A 17,822-nucleotide genomic window follows, 5' to 3' on the forward strand; every position below is an offset into this window, starting at 1 on the left:
GTTTAGGTAATTTTAAAAGTCAAAGATGGGCACTTAGGGCATTTGGGCTTGTTTAGTACATAGATTTATTTTTTATTTAAATCTTTTATTTTTTAAATTTTAGAATATTAATAAAATATTATTTTTATTCTAAATAAGCATGTTTGAACAAAAAAAAACATGATGGTCCAAATAAGCATATTCAAATAAAAAAATATGACTGTTTAAAGAAGTTTGTTTAAACAAGAAAATATGACTATATAGAATGTTATGACTTTTTAAATTGGCTTATTTTATTACTACTCATTTATTATAAATAAATATTTTTGCCTGACCAATTTCACTATTTTTGATTTAGAGAGTTTTTAAAGGTTTTGTTGTATCTTATAAATATAATTACTTTTAAGATAGTATTCTTCACGCTTCAAAGCCATATTTCTTTTTTCTTATTATTTCTAGTTTTCTTAAAATGTTATAATAGATACAAGCTATTTTATCAACAAAAATTATGCCATATCATCCGATCAAAAGCCACATTATTTGATCAACTACCATATCATATAATTTAATAGAAGAAATTTAACATTATTAATCATTGGATTGAAATTCAAAATCCCAAAAAGTAGAGATACTTCCAATACTGAAATTAATATAAAGGGACTAAATTCATATTTTGTCATAAGTAAAGACTTGTAGTACAATTTAACCTATCAATTATATTAAATTATAAATTATAAAAAACAATTACTTAATTTCTTAATTGTATAAATATATTATTATTCTTCATAGTTGACAATATATAGACTACAACCTTATATAAAATGTTATTTGTTTTTAATTTCTCATTGATTTATTATGAAATTAATTTTTTAGGTCTATCTTCACATAATATTTAAAGTTAAGAATGGTTACGAAAGGAATACTGATTTTTTTTAAGTATTCATATTCAGATCATATTAATTTTTATGATTTTTGAATTCATTAAATATCTTATTAAATTTAGCATCATTATTTGAATTATACTCAAATTTAATAAACAATATCCATTCAATATCCAATAACTTAAGTTTTTTTGCCAAAATATAAAATAAAAAAATTTAAATTTAAAATTCAAGTACACTTTTAATTAATAACAAATAAAATTTGTTTACTAAGGTTCAAACCTTTCCACAAGCATAAATTTTACATATTTTGCATATTTAAACAAGTAATGGATTTAGATATCGGATATCCATGGGTGCTATCTAAAGCCTATTTAAATCTAACATAGGTATTAAATCTCTTATCCAAATCTAATAAAAATTATCTGTTTATAAATATTCAAATCTGACATAATCAAATCAAATAGTATTGAATATTTTATTATTTACTATTTATAGCCACCCTTATTCAGAGTTCTACAATCATTCCCTCTTGTCTTTTTTTTTTTTTGAAATCACATTGGTAAGAGATGATACATTTAATTGTGAATATTACAATTATCTTTTCATGGTTTATATATATATATAGCATATACTTTTACTCAATTTAATTCAAATTTTGAATTATTTTTATAATACCCATATCAAATCATGTACTTAGTTTGGTTTTTTTTTCTATCACTCGAAATGTGTCTTTTGCATTTAAACTTTATCATATTTATCAAAACATAATATGTAATTATTAATAAAAAATGTTGCACACAACAAGAATGGTTTCATGTCTATAATAATCTAATAACATTTTGTGCCTTTTTTACAAACCATTTAATATAAAAGTAATAATTTATTAATAGCCATGGTTTATTTTTTATATACTATATGTACCTAGAATGAGAGATAATTAAATATAAACCTATTATAGTGTTAATCATTTCGTATTCTACAAATAGGATGCAAACAAATCTCATGTCAAGAGTCAAAGAAAAACACCATAATAAGAATATATTTAATTACCTTTATATTGTACCTAATATTTTGTGTATTATTACACTTAAAATGGCAACGTGTATATGATTGAATATCATTAGGTCAAATCGCACCTCTAGTACTTAGTTTCAATCACAATTTGAAGAATAACTAGTGCCTTTAGAACCAAAGCTTTCACAATATAAGCTTTACAAGAATTTTTAGAACTAACAATTTCTTGATCCACACATAATGAAAATCAAGATGAACAAGTGGAATATAATTCAAGTATAGAAATACAATATTCTATTGGTATAAATCTCTATGTGTTATAATATTGTACATTTAAATTATTTATGAATTTAATTACTTTCTTTGATTGTAATTTTTCTATGTAGATAATGCTCAATGTAAAAAACTTGAGGTCTTATACGATGGATGATATTTGAGGTTCAAAAGAAATGAAGCATATTATTGTTAAGGTGAATGATGATGATTTATTAATTGGTGATGAGTCTTACTCTTCAATTCAACTCATTGGAATCATTATAAGAATGCCTAGCTTTACATCCATTAATTATACGAATTGACATGACATATCAAATAAAAAAAATGTGGATAGCATGAAAGGTATCAAACATAATAATGTTTTAGTTGCTAGTTAATGGTTTTTAAAATGTTACTTATATATATTGACAGTTTCTTTTCATTTTATTTTTGAAAATTTTAGTCGAAGTTCAAATTTCATAAAATTTATTTTTATAAGCTAGTCGATGAAGAAATATTTTAGAAAAATTAAATAGGAAACTTTAGTGTTAAGTAAAGGCAATGAAAGAACGATTTGAAGACCAAATTTTATGATGAACATAAGACACCGAAAAAAATAACTGCAAAGGTTGATAATTCTAAAGCAGACAAAGATTAATTTATGTTGATTATTTGATTAGTAGAGAGAAGGTAAATATTAACAGAATATACTACTTATTTCGTTTTAACATAATTAAATGATAATGATTTGTTATAATACATTCTATGTTTCATTGTTTACAAGAAACAAAGTATGACAGATAAAACAAATTGCTTAAAATTAAATAAGCCTTATTGCACAAGAACAAAATTATTTAAAATCTGATAGATATATCAATTTTCTTTCTTAGATTCAGTTAAATGCACAAGAAGTATACTTATATATGTATATATGTGCGATTTTGTCATATAAATATTTAATGTTATACCATTGTTGATCAAAGAAGCTAATGGAATTCCATCATCATGTGTTGTACATTCATTCACTTGTATGTAAAAATAAAAATATTGTGAATAACAAGATAGCTAAAATTATAGTATTTATTTTAGTTTATGCTTGTTTTACTTATGTATAGTTTATCGCACTAAATATTTTGTTTATATTGTAGGAACTCATGAAAAAGATTAAGTAAAACTAACGCTCAAAATCCTAAAAAAAATTCATAAAAAGATGATGTCTATTCAAATGTTAAAAGATCAAAGAGAAAAAGTCATGTTCGTTGTATGGGTACAATATCTATTTCTCTAATAAATATATTCCTTCATTTATAATCAAAAGGTATAAGCATTGAAGGCCAAAGTTTAGAACTTAAAAAAAGTTTTAAGTATCGTCTTATCATTACTTCAAAGACAATTTCTTAATGAGATGTAGATACCTCGAATACTTTTAATTGCATCGCAAATAAAGAGGTATATAGTACCATTATTTTAGTATTATATATATGTAAATTTTGATAAAAGATCATGAATCTTTGACCTTTTTAATTTTTTTTTAATTATTTTTAGGTACTTGATGTTAGTAGTAACCCAAAAATTTCATCATGTGGAAACAATCTATCTTTATATTCAAGTATCAACCTAATAAAAGTGAACATGATAAATTTCTCGTCACATAATAAATTATTTTTTATCTAGCTATTGCTTCAAATACAATTTCATTTAAATTATTTTTTATCTTTGTAAGCTATAATAATTTTTTTCTTCACCTCTAGTATACTAATAGGTTAATACTTACTGAATGCATTTTTTTCTTACTTGAATTTTTAAATTTACACTTGATTTAGACATTGTATACTAGAGAGTGAGTAAAAATTGAATAAGAAAATTATATAGAAAATCTTCCTTGACCCTTTTAATTATACTCTTTAGTAAATTCAATTTAGATAGGTAGGTTGATTTTTTATTGTGTTTACTTAAAACTGATGATTTTAAATTTAATGTTTTGTTATGGTGAGTTGTTGTTATTATATGTTAATTAGGAGCTTCTCTATTTTAGAACGTCAACAATGTCAAATATGGATGAAATCTTATGTTCTTTTTATTTTTTAAGGGTTATTTAGATGTTGTATTGGTTTAGGTTATCATTGTCTATTTTATATATTGTAAATAACTTTTTTTGTTCCATTTTTGTGTTATATTTACAATCTCTTGTTAAATGCACTTTGCTAATTTATGGTTAGCATAGATTTTGTAATCTTTTAGTATTTAGTATTTCATACAAATAATTTTTAGAATCACTCTAATTCTTTTTATTTTTAAGTTGATTATGTAATTATGTTTTTATTTTATGTAGATGCTACTCCATAGAAACTTATGATGGGATTATTTGCTTTGGATAATTGTTTATTTATTTTAAGCACCATGTTCATAGACATTTAATGATGTTGGTTTTTATCCAGACTTAGTATAATGATTTTAGTTCTTGACTTATTCTTAATTTGTGAATTATAAAATTTGTTTGTAGTTTTATTTCAAATGTTATTAAATATCTTATACTTTATTGTGATATTTTTGCTTTATATAAAACTATACCAAATTAGGATTATAAATAAATTAATATTAATAATTTAAAATATAATTCAAAATGAATATTTTTACCAACTCCTTAACATTTATACCAAATAGACTTTATTGCTGAAGTATTCGAGGCTACATCATCAATTATCAATTGTTAGTAAAATATAACGTCAGACAGACCATTGGTATAGGTAAAAACACACAGAGCTATACCAATAGGTATCATAGTCGATAAAAATATAACGTTAGACTAACCACGGTATAGGTAAGAAACCTAAAATCATACTATAAATGTTATACCAATTACTAAAAAATTACTAATGAATCACACTGTTATATATCTCTACCACCTATTACGACAGCTAAAAATACATCAAAATTGGTCTATAAGACAAGGGATATACCATAAAAAAACCATCATAATGCACATTTTAACTATTGGTATAAAGTTTTTTTAGCTATACTCCATCATAATGCACATTTTAAATATTGGTCTAAGGTTTTTTTAGCTATACTAATGTATTTTTTATTTTACCAATGATTTTTTAAGTGTTAATAAATGACAATTTTGTTATAATGTTTACATTTGAATCTAAATGCAAGTTCAATTGTTGCTTCAAAAAATTTTTATTTTGAACTTAATATAGTTTGATATTATTAGTTTTAAGAAATGGAATTCTCTATTTCCTTCACTTGAAAATACAAGTTGAATTGATATTCAAAGAAATTTATTTTTTCTTGAATTTAACATAATTTTAGCATTATTGCTATTAAGAAAATAAAATTTCAAATGTGCTTAGAGCTTTTGATTCTTGAAAAGAAAAATATATTTAGTTTTAATCTTGGATTCAAAAATTACTTTAAAAATTATGTCAATGCTTTAAACTAAATCCCTTTCTAAAAATATAATTTCTTGAATAAATTATTTTTGTCAAATACATTTTGGTATAAAATCAATCCTTTATTAAGGTTAAAGAAGTCAAAATTTTTAAAATTTAGAAGAAATAATCAATCCCCTTCATCAAAGGATTGATCCCCTTTTTGGTTTCGATCCCCTTACTCAAAGGATTAATCTTTTGTCAAATAGAATGTTCCCATTGATTTTTTAATATAAAAGATCAATCTATCTTTAAAAGGATCAATATTTTGGTCTTTAACTATCAAGTTTTTAAATTTTTAAGTAAAAAGATTAAGCCCCTAGGGCAGAACAAAATGAAAAGAAGCCAAAATTTGAAGTTTCAATTGCTATTTCTCATTCAAGTCATCCACAATGGCTATAATTCAAATCCTATTACAAATGGAAGCTTCAACTCATTACAAAAGGGAGAGAAAAGATCCTAAAAGCATAAAATCAAAAGATTCAAAAGCTTTAAAATTTTAGTGCTTTATTTTCACATTTATTGTAATTCATCTATATCCTTGTTAGTCTCTCATTGTACTCAATAGGCTATTATCCGACCTTTGAAAGGTGTATTTTTTTATATACTAAATTATAAAACTTTAGAGATTGTTATATAAATCTTAAAAGGTAGGGAATTAGAGGTTGCTATCTAAACCTTGAAAAATAAAGAGTTAGAAATTGCTACCTAAGCCTTGAAAGATATGGATTGTAAAAGTTATACATAAGCTTAGAAAAGATAGTTTATAAAGATTTAAAGAAATAGTGGTGTAGACACCCTATTTTATCTAAAAATTTTTTCGCAATTGAAATATATTTTGTACGATCTTTAATCGTAAACTTGATTGCAAAACTTTATGCCCAATAAGATAGAAGTCTAAGATTTTTAATTTGATATTAATTTTAATTCTAATTTTGATTTAGATTTAGATTTAGATTTAGTTTTAATTTTGTGATATATTTTGAACCAAAAAAAAAAAAAGAATAAAATGTGAGATTTTGCAAAAATCGATTCGATTTTCATTTGAACTTTTACATAAGGAAAACTTGGGTGACATATCATGTAAAAAAGGAACCTCTAAAAATCAAATCAAACCAAATCCAAGTGAATTGATTTATTTAGTCCCTATAAACAAACAAGAAAAAAACCAAACAACCTCAATTACAAAGCAATAAGGTAGTAAATCATTTAGCAAGGATAACAAAAAATAAAAATAAAAAACAAACTCAAATAGCAGCAAACTTGATTTGTAACTTTCATACCTCAAAAGCACTAAATTTTTGCAATACCCAACACATACTCGAACCTAAAAACGATCACAACGAAAAAACACAACCCCAAAACAAACTCATCACACCACTGGCCTCACATACACCCCAAAAATCTCAAGGCCAATCTCCAATGAAAACTGAAACTAACATGCATAAAATAATCAAGCAAGTAATTGTTACAAAATCTCAACAAGCAGACCCAAAATAATCCTCAACATAAATTCTAGCAGAAGATTCCATATATAAAAATCGATATAGTTGTTTTTTTTTTAGAAAAATTTGTTTGGTGTTGGAGGGTTACTACTTGTGTTTAGTTTAGCAAAAGTGAACAACTAGATTGGTGCCAAAAAAGGCAAAAGCAGTGATGATTAAATGTGGTTTGGATTGTAGGTTTTTTACTTTGGCATTTCGATGAAAAGGATAGGGAAAGAATCAGATGAAGGTTTTTGAGCTTCCAGCATGAAACAGGCATGACGAGAAAGATTATGGTAATAGTAAAGTAAAACCAAAATCTTGGTTGCTAGGAATTTGTTCTTGGATGTTCTTAAATTTTAAAAAGAAAAAAAGTTTGAAAGTTGTAGAAAGAGAAAGAAATAGGTTTGGAAAAAATGAAGAAATGTTTTGATTGTTTGTAACGAGCTGAAGTACACTGTTTTGAAGGAAACCAAAAAAGTAAATTCAACCTAACTCGAAATAAAAAAATTCAACCGATCAAGACCTACGATTGGTGACCTGATTTTGGTTCAGCTCAATTAAAATAATTCGCCTCAACTCACATGCCATATTGAAAAATGACTCAGGCCTAACCTTGAGCCCAAGTCATCATGCTCTCATTTTTAAAGCCTAGATCAAAATATATATTGGGCCATTTCAAGCTCATGTTTTTAGATTTCAACTTGGATTTAGGTATAATTTTTTTTCTCTTATTGATTTGATGCTATTGTTTATTTTGATCATGAATTAGTAAAACAATAATAATAATTTTTTTGAAAATTAATCCATGATTTCTTACCAAATTATTAGAGAATTTTCATGGGTTTAGAATTTTTTTTTTTTAAATTATGAATTCAACCAAACTATTAAAGAATTACATAATGAAATTTTGTGAAAAATAAATTTTTTTTCCCAATTCCACTAAACTATTGGAGGGTTTAAATATTGAAAAAATCTTACCAACATATTGAAGGGCTTATGATTTTAGAAAAATAAAGTTTTACTAACATATTGGAGAACCTTATGACTATTAATTTTTGAAAAAAACAAAAATAATTTTTATAAAATCCCACCAACATATTGAAGAAAATGTTACCAACATATTGAAATATATTTTTAAAAATAAATTAATTTTATAAAAATTAGATTTTGAATCTCTGATGATGAAATTACTAAAAGCATTGCAAATAGCAATCTCTATGTAAATTCTTGGGTAAAAAAATATTTTCTAAATTTTACCAACATATTAGAGGTTTTAGATAAGAATTTTTTATATCAAAGTTCTAAATCTCGTTATCATAAATAAAAGTTTTGTAGAAAAATTCGATAATTGAGCATTTTCAAAATGAGACATTAGTATCCATAAATAATCCTGAGGTGAGAAAATTATCTTAAGTTACTACCAAACTATTTGAGTAATTTTAGGATCAATTTTCAATAATTAAATTATTTGATAAAATTATAAATTTTAAAGCTTGGATAACTTGAAATCAAATTGATACAATCTTTTGGATGGACGCGATGAAATTACTAGAATCTACTATTTAAAAATACCTAAATCAAGCTTTGGACTTCTATTTAAATTAGGACAGATTCAATTAGGTGGTCAAATGTACTGAAATAAAAAAGATTAGTGATGACTATTTAAATCTATGTATAGCGATAAGTTCATAAATTTGTACGTTATGATAAATGGATTAGGTTGCTTAGTGAGAAAGGTTAAAGGAGATGACGTAAGTGCCTTGAGAAAATATTGAACTTTTATAAATCATTGTGTTTGCTTTCTTTATTCCTAGTCTTCCATTTACTTTTGAGTTGATTATCCTTTAATTTCATATATTCCTTGAATTGTTATTTTCCATTAATATTTATTTAATTATCATTTTGAAAAAAGGAATATAGAGTCAATCTAATTCACTCATCTTAGATTATGTATTTATATTTGATTTAACATTGCAAAGGTTATGGTTTTGTTGGATTAAACTCTTTTGGCTCATACTCTTAAAGCCTTTGGCTCCTTTGACTCGGACATCTTTAAGCTTAGGCTCCTTAACACTAAGGTTTAAGAATTTATTAATATTTTATAAGTATATTAAAAAAAAAAGACAAAGGAGTAAATAACTTTTTAAAAGGGTTTTCAAAATATTTTGAAAAAATTTAAAATAGAAATAGAAGGGATAATTAAGATTAAAAGTATTCAATGGTCCAGATTAATTGACAATCTAATATTTATTAGTAAATAAATATGATAATTATCAATAATTAAAATAAATAACCAAATAGTTCAAGAAAAATAGGATAAATGAGTTTTTTTTTAACAAAAAGTGTTGATTGACACTTCCTAATGTCAGTCGCCACTTTTCCCTTTCCCTCTTTCCCCTTCTCTCCCTAACTCCACTTATTTTTCTCTTTTTTCAAAAATTTTCTTTTTTTCTAATTTTGAATTGTTTTAAATTATTTAGAGTTTTAATTTTTAAAAAATTTTCCATATTTGGATTTTTAATTTTGATTTTTATCAAAATTCAATATTTTTTTAAATATTTATTTATTTTTAAATTTTTTATATTTTCTTCTAAAAAGTTCCATATTTTGAATTTTGAATTTTTTAAAATTCAATTTCTATTGGAATATTTTTAAAAATTAATTTTTTATTTTTTAATTTTTTAAAAAAAGTTAATCTTTGTTTTATTTTCTTTATATTGTTGATGTGGAGATGGACCTCATTATGATGTTGTTTTGACTTAGCATTCACCTAAATTTTGGAGATTAATCATTGACCTTAAAAAATCACATCATCTTTAGACTAGCGTTGTTAGTTAAAAGCGTTAAACTGGTTAACAGAATAAAATTTCAAGTATCTAATTATGAATTTTTGTTATGTAAGTGCCATGATAACAGAAGTGATATAGTTTAAAGAGCAAATATGCATTTAAACTTATATAAAAATTTTCCTCAAAAAAGATCATTGTTAATAATTAGTGTGCCAACTAATACCACTCATTGAGATTTTTTATATTGTAAAAATTTTTATTTAATTTTATAATAATAAAATAAATATTTATAATTACATTTTTTATATTAAAACCAACTTAAGTTGTGTATTTATATTACATTTGACACTTCGTAATTTTTTGTCTCAAACTATGTTTAATATTTGATATTTTGTTAATTTTTTTCGATGGATCACTATTAATTATAATTAGTTTTGTTTAGAGTTTTTTATTTTGATTTATTTAAAATTTTTATATGAAGTTTATTGGCCTTTGATATGAATTGTTATAGGAATATTAGATCTTAATTTTTATGATTATAATTTATAGATGTGTATTAATTTTTTGTTTACATGTTAGAATTTTTTTGAGTTTTTAATTTTGATATTTTCTTAAAGTTTGATAATGATTATTGAATTAAAAAATTATTGTATTAGTAGGTTTCTTGGGTTTTAGTTGTTATGGAATAATGTTTTTTTTATAGGTATAATAATTTTTATGTTGATATTTATATACTAGTGGTGTTGGATAAGTACTAAATTTATGTTTACTAGAATATCACCCATACATTGTAGTGAGAGTCATTTTTTTATTTTTTTTAAATCAATTTCTTTTACATGCTTTCATATATGTTAAAGAATTCTTTCTATTTTATTTTTTAAAAAGATTATATTTTACATGGTCTAATATACATTATTATCAGTGTAAAATAAAACTATTCTTCACATTTATATAATAATGGAAAGTCATTAATTTTTTATTTATCTTCATCCTATCATTGTTTATATATATATATATGTATATGTATATATTGAATATACAAATTTTGTGTTTAAAAAAATTAAGTTGATCATGACATGTATATATCAGTAATAAACTATTCACAATAAAATAATAACAGACCTCCATACTAATATCAAGCAAACTTGACAAATTAAGACTGATAAACATAAACTAATCAAGATTAAAACTCTATATATAATTTCTTAAATGATTTAAAAAAAAAAAACAGCAAACCAAAAAAATTTATTTTTTCTTTTAACAAATTATAGTACCATCATGTTACTAATCCCACCTTGCTAGCTCTCTTTTTCTCCATATTTTCTTAATGAAAATAAGTTACATAGTTCCTTACCATAAATGTACTCAAAATCTAAAAGCCTCTAATTACATTATATAGATTAATTAAAAATGAAAATGTATTAATAAAGATATTTGTATTTGTTTTAGTGTTTCAAAAAGATATTAGTAAAATTCATTTAAAACTTTCTTCAAATTTAAATGTATTTGAAAAAATAGTGATGCTGATTCAATTATGTAAGGTTCATTTGCTTACGTTTATCTATATTTTCATAGCAAAAAAGTGTATAAGGTAATTATGTTAAGAATAACTAAAAGTAATATAATGATCTTTGTTCTTTTGTTTTTATCTGAAGTATAAGTCGATTCTAAAAGAAATAAATATCAAGAAAATCTTATCTTTTATTTCTTTTAAAGGCAACTAAATAAACAATAAAATCATGTGACAAAAGATTATGAAAAAAATCATTAACATTATAAAATCTAAGTTTGATTCTGACCTTATCAAGCCTACATTGCCATCCTACAAAGATGAGAAAAAATTTTTGGAGAAGAGAAATTTGAACTAATTGATAAAACTATGGTGAAAGAAAATTCTTCCAAAACTTGAAACAGTGAAACATATATTTAATAAATGAAAAACATTTAAATAACAAAAAATGTGCAATGTCATCAATAACAAAAACTGTTGGTAACTTTAAATAATTGTCTCAGTTGACCAAAATTTCAAGTAGGCAAAAATGGACTCATTTTATTCGTTTAAATTATAGTTCAGAGCATTAAATGCCTATAATGAAAAAAAAATTAGATAATACAATATTTGCAACCTGCATTTTATTAATTATGCAAAATTTTCATACAACCATTAGAGTAAAACAACAACTAAAATATATATTCTAAATTTCTTATTGAATTCAAAGTTAATTGCCAATACTAAATAGCAAAAAAAGAAAAAAATGCATTAAATGTCATAAAAATGCATTCAATGTCATAAAAATGCATTCAATGCTAGAAAAAGCTATTTTCAATAAGAATTTGAAAAAAAAATTTAAATAAATATGTACAACATAATGAATTCATTTATTACATGCAATACATATAAATAAATTTACTTAAAATAAAATATTTAAACTTTTAAAACTTTCAAATTATTTTCTTTGGAGTAACATGAAACCTCTCCGAAATATTAATCCATTGAAATATATTTACCTGAACACATTAAACCAAAACAAAAAATTTTAAATAAATATTTAAAATTATTTTTATTGAAAAAGCTATTTTCAATAAGAATTTGAAACAAAAAAATTTAAATAAATATATTCAACATAATGAATTCATTTATTACATGCAATATATATAAATAAATTTACTTAAAATAAAATATTTAAACTTTTAAGACTTCAAATTATTTCCTCTTAAGTAGCATGCAACGTCTCCAAAATATTAATCCATTGAAATATATTTACTTGAATACATTAAACCAAAACATTTCCTAAAGAAAATATAAATAAAAAAAGTTAAATTTTATCAAATCAATCCATTAATAATGAGATAATGATAACAAAGAATTAAGATGACATACTTAGCTATCATATTGCAAATAAGCAGATAAATAAATCAATTCAAAAGTATATAATTCTATCAATAAATTATGAAAAGATTTATATATACAACTAAAAATACATATTATATTAAGCTCGAAAATTCACTTAAATGAAAATAACATCTTTATAAAAAAATAATAAAATTTTCAAAAGCAAGAGTCGGAGATAGTTGGGATTTAAGGATTTGGTTCAAAATCATTCAATATTTTATTTTATTTAGCCATAAGCATAGAAATTAAAGCATCAATCTTGAAGACCTAACACATTAAGCAAAGTAAGGCAACAACCATATGCATATATCACCTATCTTGTGAACAACTAAAACCCTTGCAATATGATGATCCTTAAATAAGCATTTTGAAAATCAATTAAAAATATAATATAATATAAAAACAAATAATTTTTTTAAAAAATAAAAAAATGGAAAAAATAAAGTTAGAGAACAAAAATATTATGCTTCATAATTAATTCCACCAATATATACATAATAGAGAACTGATTGATTTAAGCTTTAAAAGATCATTTTTTATTTAAAAATTACATGATAAAAATTATAAACACTCTAATGCATTGTGAGACTATAATTTGAAATAACTTAAAATTTGAGTTTATCGACAACATCAAAATAAAAAACTTATTGTAATATTTTAATTAGTTTAGAATTACATGAATCTCAATCTCATATATTTTTTATCTTTTGGTTTTTTTTTCTCACCCTTCCATTTTTTTCCTATCTTTTTTGTACCATAATATATAAAAGAAATTTAAATAATAGATGAATCATCAACAAAGCAACAAAGCCAGTTATAATTTATTAAAACAACGAAGGATACAACAACTTGAAAGAACTTACATGAAATGCTTGTAGGTATTTGTATAAATGTAATAAAACAATTAAAAAAGGTATTAAGTAAACAAAAATATCACGAGATAGTAAATAAAAATAAGATAAAGATATTGACAATACCTAAAAAATAAAATTGAAATTAATGTCTACTCCTGTAAAAATATCACAGTAAAAAAATTTAAGGTAATAAATGTTATATTTAACAAAAAATCTTAAGAAAAAACATTAAGATTTAAAAACATACATAGTCAAAAACATGTTGACCGATTTGTCAAACATCGATCTAATGCAAGAAATGGACGAAAACAATAATAGCGGTGAATCATGAAAATAAAAATTGTTGGAAAATCTAAAATGGTGGAAACAGAAATCAAGGGAAGGAGAGTAACATTGTCAAATTTCAAACTATTTCAGCTAGTGGAAATGAAGTTTCAAGAAAATTGAACTTATTAGTTTTAGATTTGGATCTAGACTTTTCTTAATTGATTTTGAAAATTCTAACTAGATATATGAGAATAGAAAATCAAAAAGAGGTTGAAGGTATTTTTTTTTATGAAAATCTATTGCTAGCAAAAGGCGGTCAATGATGGTAGAAGAGAGGCTATTAATTTTTTTTTAAAAGGGTTATGGCAAAGTGAGGATGTGGGAGAGTTTAAATGGTGAAAGATAGAGAGAAAATGAAAGAAAAGAAATAAAATATAAAATATAAAATATTTTTTTATAAAAATGACATGTACATGATTCACTTTCATCACCTACCATCATCATCTTAAATCTCAATTATCTTATTAGAATCATGTCACCTTTCACTTACTAACATCATCTCAATAATTTTCTATACCATTATCTTAATCATTTTATTAGAAAAAAATTAATGAACTGAAGAGATATGAGGTGAACACCATTAACATAAAAAAAAAGTGTAACATTTTTATTGTATGGATGAAACACCTTAAATTCATTTTTGGTTCGATTTTGATTTTAAAAAAAATCTCAATTCGATATTATGTTTTTTTTTTTAGAAAATGCATCTATATTGGATCGAGACAAATGAAATTAATTAGATATAGATTGTTTTATTATACTTACCTTCGTTAATGTTTTTTTTACAAAATTTTTCTAATAAAAAAGTCAAAATAATTAAATAAATATGAAAAAAATAGACTACATTTCTAAAATTATAAATGTAGTCTTTAAAGTAAAATTCATAATAAAAATTTTATAGAGATTTGTAAAAATGGGATATTTAGTGTTTGGTGAATTTTTTTAATTAATGAGTACGTTTATACCTATAGAAACGTAATCTTTGTAAAATATATTTTTTTATAAACATAGACTAAAGATTGCATTTCTAACTTGGAAAACGTAGTTTTTTATATTTTTAATTAATGACCATGTTTATATTTTCATGTTAAGATTTTTTTAGACCTGTCAACTCTTTTCATCCTATATTCCTAATAACTATTATATCATTTCACATATTATTTAATAGTCTTAAAAAAATAAAAGTGATAAAAGAAAAGGTAAGTCAATGAATCTTACCAAATCTTTTTTCTTTTACTTTTCCAAGAATTTTTTTTTTCACAACAAAAGCTACAAAGACTACCTTTTTTATGTAAAAGACATAGTCTTTGTACAACAAAACAAAAGTGATAAGGAAAAGGTAAATCAACAAATTTCACCAAATCTTTTCTTTTACTTTTTCAAAATTTGTTTACAATAAAAAACTACAAAGACTACCTTTTCTTATGTAAGAAAGGTAGTTTTTGTGCACTAAAATCTCATTAAATATTCTCTTTTTACTTTTTCAAGATTTTTTTTACAACAAAAAATTATAAAGATTACCTTTCTTATGTAAAAAACATAATCTTTGTGCACCAAAATCTCATCAAATTTTTTCCTTTTACTTTTCTTATATAATAAACACAGTTTTTATATACCAAAATCCCACCAAATCTTCTTCTTTTACTTTTTCAATAATTTGTTTTAAGAACAAAAATAAAGTTATGCGTGAGAGCTCGTGAAAGCTCATGAAAGCAATATCACGTTAAAAGTAGAGCCTAACAAATACAAGTGGGTGAGAGTTGGCTTTGGCTTTACAAAGACCACATTTCTATATGAGAAACGTTGTTTTTATATTATATTAAAAAATTACATATTGAAAACAAAAATTATGGTCTTTATTAGCTTTTTAATTACGTTTTTTTATATCAAAACATGATATTTATTAACTGTTCATGTCAGTAACCTTTCACCTACCCCTCTCTCATTCTCTTTTTGGTTAAATTAAAAAACAATTACTCTTATATTTTTCGTAGATATTTTTAGAAAGCAAAAAAACAAAAAAAAAGCTAAACCATGAAATCGTTACATAGCATTTCTTATGAAACGTCTTGTGATCCGTACATTTGTAAAATTTATCTTATAGATTATATTTTCATAACTCTCAAAATGAATGATAGATATCAAGTATAGTTTAAATGAATTAAATTTGATATTACATCATAATTTTTAATACAATTTACAGACTTTTTTATATATTAAAATATGAAATGCATTTAAATTTTAAGTATGATAATTACTTATATTAAAATCTTTAATTTTATACCTTTATAATTCATTGATGTATACAAATTAACCTTACATGAAACCTGACCAAACAATATCTCTATAATTAATTAATGTATATTAAGGATATCAACTGGACGGGTAGAACATTTTTTATCTTTATTTTTTATGTTGTATCAATTCTTATATATGTACATGCTTTTCAAGTAAATATTTGTATACTTATCCCCATTCTGTGGAGATTTAATGGGTACAGGAAAACCTTATATCCATGATTTGTTAAAAAAAAATAAAACATTATAATATTCCATAATTTTTAATATCAAACACCTAAAATTAAATACCTCGTGTATATAATACCTAATTAACTCAAATCTCATGGAAAACCAAAGCAATTCGAAAAGAACATAATATATTTCAATAGATGCACCACAAAAAAACATAAAAAACATGATAACAAGTAGAGAGAAAAAGCCACTGCCAATTAAATTTCTTAGTTAAAGTTTTATCTCCAATTAATTCTTGAACTAGATACTTTAAATCCATGTAAACAAATTTTTCATAAATTTCAAAGAAATAGTCAAAACTAACCTTAAATGAAAACAGCTTTTGTTGGCCTTTGAGGGAGAAAAGAGAATAAGGCTCCAGTGTCATCAAAGAGGATTATCGACATCATAAAACTTGACCCCGACAATCATCAAAGAAAAAAAAACTGGATGGCAAGTTGCATTTTTGAGTTCACACCTGATATGACACCTATATTTGATTTTCCAATAATGATAGGTCTTAATGAGAATGAAAAAAGAAAGTTTAGATAGAGCTTTATCTTATAAAGAAAATTTATTGATTTGTCAATGAAAAAATTCTAAAAGTTTAAGGGTAATAGCGAATTCATATTTTTTTTAGGTGTTTATAATATATATAATTATAAACAAAATTTTAAAATAATATATTCCTATATTATTACAATTGTCAATGACAATTCTTTTAACAAATTGCATTATATCTTGAACAAAAGATAAAATTGCATCATAGCTAATACTATTAAATACATAACTAAACAATCATTTATCAAAAACCTACCAATAAATTTATTAATTCTGTTGATGGAAAAGGTGTTCAAAGGAAAATTTTGAGGGTGTTCATGGGAAATAAAAAAAAAAAAATTTTCCAATCTTTGGGGGTATCCTACTTTAAATTTTAGATCTGCTTATGAAGAATAGGATTTCTATATGTTCATGAGTGAGGCTTTTTCCCAAGCCAAAATTAAAGTGGAACCCTAAAACCAAATGTTGATAATCAAGCTAGCCTTTTTCTCATCACTAGTGTTGGAAGATTATTGCAAGATAAATGCTTCGAAAAAAATTAAATGGTAAAAGGGTAGAGAGTAGAAAAATGAAAAGAAAGAAATGTGGAACAGTTGAAGAAAAAATTTGCAACTCTAAGTCCTTAACCTAATAACATAATAAAATTAATATTTTTAATTTTATATATTTATTAAATATATATGAATATATATCGAGTATGAATATAAAGCAGATGCTATATTATCCATCCTTATTCTTGTTTCTATACAAGATAGATATGTTAAAATTATACTTATATTTGTCCCTATCCTTAAAATTCGATACCTATACCTATCTTCATTCAAATAAAAAAAAT

Source organism: Durio zibethinus, chromosome 24 (assembly GCF_047325235.1).
Source record: "Durio zibethinus cultivar Kanyao isolate XHJ-2024 chromosome 24, ASM4732523v1, whole genome shotgun sequence".
Classification (NCBI taxonomy): Eukaryota; Viridiplantae; Streptophyta; class Magnoliopsida; order Malvales; family Malvaceae; genus Durio; species Durio zibethinus.